The 8,883-nt window shown below is 40.1% G+C and overlaps 1 long non-coding RNA gene across 2 annotated transcripts; it reads left to right on the plus strand.

Annotated features, from left to right (window-relative positions):
* Window positions 1-447: 447 nt before the first annotated feature.
* Window positions 448-8,883, plus strand: LOC137636915 (uncharacterized). 2 transcript variants are annotated; one of them, XR_011043291.1, is made up of 4 exons: window positions 448-3,809; window positions 4,472-4,701; window positions 6,689-6,777; window positions 8,383-8,883. It is a non-coding gene; the product is annotated as an uncharacterized lncRNA (long non-coding RNA). The 2 variants fall into 2 exon arrangements; XR_011043290.1 differs by having other exon boundaries at window positions 449-3,809; window positions 4,466-4,701.

Consider the following 8,883-nt stretch of genomic DNA (forward strand, 5'->3'; position numbering starts at 1 on the left):
ACTTAATCAAGGTATCTTCGAGCTTCTACAGTCGGTTCTTTCTGATAGAAGTGCCCAGTTTTCGTTCTCTCCTGGAACAAGTTAGTTCATCAGACTGTTCGGCGAGAAGGCAGGTTTTCAAGAGTTTTTACCTTGGTGTCAACCTGGCCCTACAGGATAAGCTTTGTTCCCTGGAGATTTCGGGACTGGCTAATCTTAACAGACTCGGTGGCTTTTCATCACCACAGAGACAACTCTAGTTTACTGCAATCAAGTGTTGAAGTAAATATCAAGAAATATCCCTGCTGTTTTATCAGAGATGGTTATTCTTAGGCATGTTTATCATCATCAGCCTGCAGAAGTTTCCTCAGATCAATGGGGTCCAATGTCGAAGATGGTGGTAGTCTCTAACTTATATGAGAGACTTTCAGCCAGAAGTGTTTACAACTCAAGAGCCACCGTTTCACTCTGGTTTATAAAGCCCGCATCGGACTCCTTCAAATCCAATCTCTTTAGGGGCAGCCAGATCCCAGGGATTCAGCATGAGGAATTGCCCTTTTTTTCTAGTCTACGGGACTCAGGCAGGGAACGGACCTGAGAAGAGGATTGACAAAAGAGAATCTCCGCCGAGGAGATTTGACGCTCTCTTCAGGTGCTGCAAAAGAAAGGTTGACCCCACATGCTGTACGACTCGGCCTCCAGCCTCTGGTCAGAATCTGAGTGGTACTATCATTTAGATCTCCTAGAGATGAGTGCAGCCCTGCAGCAGATACATCAATCCCTGGTGGGTCACTCGGTGGTAATGGCGAACGACGACACCATGATAGTGGCTCATTTAGAACAAATAGGGCGGTGCTTGTATTTCGCAGCACTTCTCTCTTCTAGCATGGTATGGTAGATGTTCTCAAGGGAACTCTTGTTTTCTCTATCAGCTCAATTATTCTGGACAAGCAGGAATGTGCTCATGGTCTTCTGAGCAGAGCTACTCGGATAGTGATCCCCGAGTGGTGTTTGTATCATCCAGTGGCTTACAAAGTCCTGACTTTGAGGGGTTCCAGAAAGTGGATCTCTTCGCTACGTCCCTGAACAACTCTCCTCTACTCAATGGTTCACCAGTCCCGGATCCCCAGGCTTTACGGCTGGATCCATTCAGCAACGGCAGGTCAGCTGGCGTTTTAGCCATTTTCCCCATCTTCCGCCGCACTGCCTGATGACGAGGGTGCTTAACAAGGCAAGATCATCAGCAACCTGTCAATGCCCCTCTCGGTTCCGCTTTGCATCTGTGGAATGGTTCCCGTACCTTCTTCGGCTGCTGATGGAGGTGTCGAGACACTTGCCAACATCTTACACGGAGAAGCTTTCACAGCAAGTTGTAAAAGGATATTCTGGATACCTCCAGAATTCTCCAGTTGCTGGCTAACAGGCTAGCGGACTTCCTTCAGTGGTTGATGTCATGAACAAGGTATCTCACCCCCCCATAGCTACTTTCCAGCATAACCTTCAAGGGGGAAACTCCCCTCGGTCTCGGCAATGAAAGGCTACTACTCGTCCTTGAGCTTTGGCTTCAAGCTGAAAAGTATTAACCTTTCCTCTGTGTTGGTATTCTCTCAGTCAGAAGTTGGACCTAATCCACGTAACATGGTTCGTGTCCTTCGGTCCCTAAAGAGTTCCCCCAAGGACCCAGGACGCCAAACAGCAGATCTTCACCTGTCCTTGAAGACAGTTCTCTCGCTCATTTTGGCTTTGGCCAAGAGAGTTGGCAAATCCTATGGTGCTCCTTCGTCTCATTCACGGCGATGGGTAATACTCGACTTTGTTCCTAGAAGCTCGGATCCCACATTCAAACAGTTCAGATTGGGAGTCCTATGTAGCGTGACCAATGATCCAGATCAACGGCTACTGTAATAGGCTAGGAAGAACCTGAGGTGCTACCTCAGGAGAACTACAGGAGCTCACCCCTGAGTGTCGGTACTCTTCGTCAGCTCAGAGAAGGTAAACCGAAGGATCACCAAGAGCCCGTTCTCGGCTTGGATTCGCAAGGTCATAGACTGAGCATTGAACTCTGAGCCTTCTCCTTAGATGAGACGACCCACAGCTCATGATGTTAGGGCCATACGTATGTCCCTAGCGTTCAAGAAAAACTACTCGCACAGGTGCGACAAGCTGGTCTGTGGAAGCATCGGACGACTTGAGCTACCCATTACCTTGAAGACAAGACCCCCACGAACATGGGTACATTCTCCCTTGCCCATGTGGTGGCAGGATGACAAAATGGGTTAAACACCCCAGGCTCCTTGATGGGCAAGTAGCAGATGGTGTAGTGCCGAGGTTACTATGGATTAAGTCTGGGATGAATGAGAAGAATGACTGGCTCTTTCTTTCATCTTCCCATCTCTGGGGGAACAGCACCTGCAGTACTTTGCAAGCTGGCCTCCTCTGTCTATAGGTAAAACCATTTCCCTTGTGTAACCTGGTATAGAGATACTGTAGATCCTTGTCCCCATATCCCCTGGCTAAGTGGGATTGGCTAGCCTTTATGGTTGGTTCAAAGATAACGATACTTTGCAAACTGGCCTCCTCTCTCTGCAGGTAAAACCAGAGGTGTATACTCATGTTCTCATGCACCCTGGGGAGGTGGGATTTGGTAACGTTTATGGTTGGTTCAAAGATCCCTTCATTTTTGAGAAATCTTACCCAGACTAGTCACTCTGCTGGTATCGCACAATCTCACAGCTTGATTAGGCTGCTAGAGCGTGCTATTGCACAGAGGTTTTAGCGAAGCGTCGAGGTTTTCCTCCTTATAACCCTTTTACCCCAAAGGACGTACTGGTACGTTGCGCAAAAGCCACCCCTTTACCCCCATGGACGTACCGGTACGTCCTAGCAAAAAAATGCTATAAAAATTATTTTTTTCATCTTTTTAAAACAAATTTGAAAAAATTCAGGCATTTTCCAAGAGAATGAGACCAACCTGACCTCTCTATGACAAAAATTAAGGCTGTTAAAGCAATTTAAAAAAAAATATACTGCAAAATGTGCTGGGGAAAAAAATAACCCCCTGGGGGTTAAGGGTTGGAAATTTCCAAATAGCCGGGGGGTTAAAGGGTTAAGTGCGTAACACGAAGGGGGTAAAAACCGTGGGTCAAAAGCCAGCCAGTTGGTTAGCACTGCCACCACCTTAGTCGTGAGTCTTCCTTAATGAAGAGCAGAAGAGTTCGTATTTAGTGTCGGAACAAATAACAAATTGTAAAGTAATTTGTATTTTTCGTAACGAGACCAACCTTTAGCTCTTAATACAAATTTGGCCTGCCAACACCTATCCCTTGGTAAATTCTGCCTGTAAGCAAAACTGACGATAAAAGACAGGTGTGTGTGTGTGTTAGCAGGCTAGCCGGTACTACCAACTCCCCCCACTAACTAGAAGTGGGGTGTTACACCTGGCTAAAAGTATTATGTCTAGTCTTTCTCTGAAAGTATTTTCCTTAATAAAGAGCTCACGGTTTGTATCGTTAGGGAAAATACAAATTACTTGAACTTGGTCATTTTTAAGAAGCATAGGTTTAACAGATGAAATTCAGATGTCTATCATAGGTTTTTATCATATTTTGATCTCTTACATGTTATATATTTTTCCCTCCCAAATTTGTTTGGCTGAGCTCTGTAAGAATTGAAGTTCAACTCATAGGGATGGTTAATCTTTTTTATATCATTAATTATATGTAATTAGCTTTCATTTTAAGTTGACCAGGATGACCAGGCTATGGAGAAATGTTCGTTGATATCGCTTAGGAAAAGAATCCTTCATCCTGAATAGCATAGAAAATCCACTGGTAAGTAATCCTAAGATGGGGGCTCTCGACTTTTGACCCCTCATGAAATTTTACCCATTTTTTAGTTACCCCCTTTCAGATTTCTCCAAAATTCAACAGCTTCCATGTAAAATTAAAGTTTTATATAAATTATTGTTATTAATATTTTAAAACGTAGAGAGAAGACTCGACTTACAAACTTAATGGGGGTACAAGAAGCTGGTAGTAGGTTGGATTATTTGCAAGTCAAATTTAACACCAAGGGAAGGCTTCACCTAACTTGCATGCCTATGATTCTCAGGTGCAAACATCAGCAAAGTCTGTTTCATATTGCAAATGTTGCTTTATAAGCAACATTAAACTATATATCGTTTTATTAGTTTGTTCCGTAACTGAAATACAAAGCTACGCTATTTAGGGGTATTACTTTCAGCTTTGCCTAAAGTACATACATACACCAAGGCACTTCCCCCAATTTTGGGGGGTAGCCGACATCAACAAATGAAACAAAAACAAAAAAATAAATAGCTAAGGTTTGTATCGTTAGGAAAAATACAAATTATAAATTTGTCATATTTAGTTATTGATATAGTTTATGAGATATATGTTTCCTGTTGGATATTTTTGCATCTCTGAATGAGGACCTGTCTAGTGAGTAATTTGTAACATTCTTTCAGGCCCAGGTTAAGACTCCGTTTCTCCGTGAAGCCACGTCGGGAACCCTAGAGAGACTTTCAAGGTCTCTGATGAATTGAGGACCGAGTTTTAGGAAGATATTACTCACACTGGGCCAAAAGTCCTGCATCCATGCAGTGAAGAACATAGTTACCCGGGATTTATTACCAGCCCTCCACATCAAAGAGTTGTCCCTAGTCATGTGGTTCTTCCTGAAAAACCTTGAGATTTTGGAATGGTAAGTAAGTAAGGGATTGATCTTAAGGTCCCCAGTTGCATTACCAAACCTCATTAGAGTTAGTGTATCTTTCATAAGTTTATACCCAGGCAATGCCCTATCTTTATGTGTGGTATAAATCCTCCTCGGGCTTTTCCAAGAGAGGCCCACTTCGTCACGGTGAAAAGATCGTCCAGACTATGTAGCTTGAAAAGCCCACTTCGTCACGGTGAAAAGATCGTCCAGACTGATTTAGCTTAAAAATTGTCAAATCATTTTCAGCAGTTTTATCTAAAGTGGCAGCCTCCCTATACCTCAGAAGGCTATCAATGCTCGTTCTTTTTCAAATTCGTCAAAGCAGCCTTGGCTACTTTTAAAAAATTTTGGACACTCAATTTTGGTTTTAGGACATTCCAATACCAAACGATTGTTCTTGGATTAGAATTCTCTTGCTTGAGGGTACACTCAGGCACACTATTTGATCTTGTTTTTCTTTCTCTTTTTTCTTTCGAGTTTATAGTTTATATATAAAAGATCTAATTTAATATTGTTATTGAAGTATTTTATTTTGTTTATTACTTTGCTTATAGTTTATATATTTCCTTGTTTCCTTTCATCACTGGGCTATTTTTCCCTGTTGGAGTCTTTGGGGTATACAGCATCCTGCTTTTCCAACTAGACTTATAGCTTAGCTTGTAATAGAAATACCATAATCTTTGGAAGTGTCAGTCATGCAGACATACTTTCCTGCCTTTCCAATTATCTTCTTTCTTAATTCTGTTATGGTTTTCTAAACAGTGCCACTACTAAACTTTTTAGGAACCATTCTGTATGAATAAACAACTAATTTATTGATGAAAAAGTTAACGGAACTAAGTTTTGCACTTATGAATTGGGTGAGACACCTGTTTTTGGACACGCCTCTCTCCATGGGTAAGTGTGTGAACCCATTAATGTCCTTTCAGTTGGTTAAACCTCCAAATTTTTGTTCAGTCTCTATCATAAACACGTAGCTTATCAGACTAACGCACGTCACCTATAACCGAGTTCAGTGATTGCACCCAACTATTCATGAGTCGTAGTATATGTACTCTTAACCCTTTTACCCCCAATGGACTTACTGGTACGTTTCACAAAACTCCTCCCTTTACCCCCATGGATGTACCGGTACGTCCTTGCAAAAAACTGCTCTTTAAATTTTTTTGCATATCTTCGATAACTTTTTGAGAAACTTAGGGTATTTTCCAAAAGAATGAGACCAACCTGACCTCTCTATGACGAAAATTGAGGATGTTAGAGCAATTTAAAAAATATATATTGCAAAATGTGCTTGAAAAAGAAAACACCTGGAGGTTAAGGGTTGGAAAGTTCCAAATAGCTTGGTGGTAAAAGGGTTAAAAAGGTCATTATTCTTACTGTATAAAACAAATACTTGTATGGTTGAAAATTGCTTGAATACGGAATTGTTTGAGTTCTGGGTAGTTTGATCTCTGTACTACTGTAGTGGTTGTGTAGATTGCTGACTTGGCCTCCCCAGTTCCAGCACTCTCCTATGTGTTTCAGATATTACAATCCAGTCTAATCTTTCCACTAAGCATCATGTATGCTTTTAGCTCTCTTCTTAAGAACTCTGTAAATCAGTATCGAAACTTTACAGTCATGTTTAGCCTAATAGCTCTCCCCTAAAGGTTTGGTCCTGAATGAGAAGGGGCTAATCAGTTAGGCATTGGTAATGAGGGAGACCAGCCTATTACAGATAAGAGTGGAGTTAGATCTATTGAGTTAAGAGAGGAAGAGAGTAAAAGGTTTTCCTGTATGATAAGTTGATCACAAATTTAACATACAAACAGATTCACTTATAACAGATTGACATTGGTTTGTATAGAGAAAGAACTGAGGGATGTATGCAAAAAACCTTTAAAAGTTGCAATCTGCATTTTATTCTATTGTTTTTAAAATCATAGGTATTATCCTTGCAGTGTTCTTGATTTTCTCATTTATCTTTCAGGTGTAAGCTATAGCCAGTGAGATACGACTACAAGCGGACGTTCTTTTATGGCCATACTTCGTAGACATTTATACTGAGCTAATATCTAGGTACAGTAGATACTCATTTTATCTCTTCTATCCATAACTGTACCCCTTTATTTTTATTCATATTGACCTCTTTTCTTGCTTCCTCCCCATCTTTCCATCTGACGTACCTTGAAATTTTACCTCGGAGTGAAATTTATGTGTTTTTGCCATTTATGTGTTTTTGCCTTATTGCACCCCAGTTTAGAATGGTCCTCTCTCTGCAATGCTGGGCCATGTGGACAAAAATCATGAGTCCAACCCTAATATTAACAGATAGAATTCTCCCACAGGAATCAATCAAGATCTTAGGTTTTTATTACTTGTCTAAAAAAAGAAATATATTTGAAATTATGAAAAATACTGTTGCAATTGATTAATGTATGTAAAAAAAATTTATTTGAATAGATACAGTATTCTCACGTTGATACAAAAAATATCAATGTTCATTTTAAAGGGCTCACTATTGCTAATTTTTCATAGACATTCTCTTTTTCTTGCCATCTAAGACAACCTTATAGGTTTTTATGAGAAAAACCTCGTTCTAATTAGACATTTTAATACCTCATTCTAATCAGACATTTTAATACCTCATTCTAATCAGACATTTTAATACCTCATTCTAATCAGACATTTTAATAGACAAGATTAATATTCAAAATAGTACTACCTATTTTATGATCTCTGTGCTATCATATTTTCCTATAGTAATCTTGGTAAACTACCCTTTGATATTTGGAAGTTATAGTAAACAATGAGCATGTCAAACAGTTTTGTTTGCATTGGTCTTGTTGTAATATTTGGTCATTCAGTTATTTGTACTCTTCAATCTATTTAAGTCATTGAATGATAAACAGTATGTTGTGTCAGGACTGAAATGTTATGTCCACGTGTTGAGCATGGATGGTGGGGAGGGAGGGGGAAGGGCTTGGGAGGAACCTGTTAGGGGGAGAAGATCAAGAGGGAGGCAGAGAATTGAATGGCGAGATAAGGCGAAGGATGAGATGGAGAGAAGAGGTTTTGATGGAAGAGGAGAATGCCTCTGTTAACCTTTCACCCCCAGGCTATTTGGAAATTTCCAACCCTTAACCCCCAGGTGTTATTTTTTTTTCAAGCACACTTTGCAGTATATTTTTTTAAATTGCTCTAACAGCCTTAATTTTCGTCAGAGAGGTGTCAGGTTGGTCTCATTCTCTTGGAAAAGGCCTGAAGTTTCTCAAAAAATTATCAAAAATATACAAAAATAAATTTAAATAGCAGTTTTTTGCAAGAACGTACCGGTACGTCCAGAGGATAAAGGGATGAGTTTTGTGAAACGTACCAGTATGTCTTTGGGGGTAAAAGGGTTAAAGTAAGAATAGCATTGGGAAAGAAGAAATGTTAATGGTTTTGTAGTGGAGAGGGGGAGGGGGGGGGTCGGGTTGGGGATAAACTTCGTGGTCTGTTTACTTGAATTGTTACTGTGACAGGATATTAATTTGGTTCACTCAGAGGCAGCCACTCAAGTTTTATCAGCCTGGTAATAAAGCATTTTTACAATGACATATGAAGAATTTATACTAAATTCTGATAGTTGCAGAAATGAAGGTACAGTAGTGACCTTTTTGATGAATTTTCTTTTTATTTCAGGCTGGGAGGAACAGAGAGAGGAGACGTCCCCTTTGTGGTTTCATTTGTTTGATGTCGGCTACCCCTCAAAATTGCACTAATTTGCAATGGAAAATAGAATTGATTTAAGTTGCATTTTATCTTCGAGGAGAGTTATGGTTGGTTGACTTGAGGTGGCTATGAGAGGAGGGAGTGTGTTTGGGTTACTGAATGAGAGGAGAACCTCCCTCCACAATAATTCTGGTAAAATATCGTTCTCTTGAATAACATTCTCTATCGCTAACTGTGAATCCCTTACTTTATGTTTTATGAAAACTTGGTCATTGGTTTTTTTATACGGATTTAATGTTGATAAGAAACCTATCTAGAGAAAAATTTAATACTGGTATGTTTATTACTTGTTCATAAAAACTGCCCATTTGTCTCTAGATTTTAGTTTGTTGATGTCCGCTACCCCCCAAAATTGGGGAAGTGCCTTGTATTTTTGTATGTATTCTCATATCCTGATTTGCTAGTATTCAA

The sequence above is a fragment of the Palaemon carinicauda genome, unplaced genomic scaffold, assembly GCF_036898095.1.
Source record: "Palaemon carinicauda isolate YSFRI2023 unplaced genomic scaffold, ASM3689809v2 scaffold442, whole genome shotgun sequence".
Taxonomy (NCBI): Eukaryota; Metazoa; Arthropoda; class Malacostraca; order Decapoda; family Palaemonidae; genus Palaemon; species Palaemon carinicauda.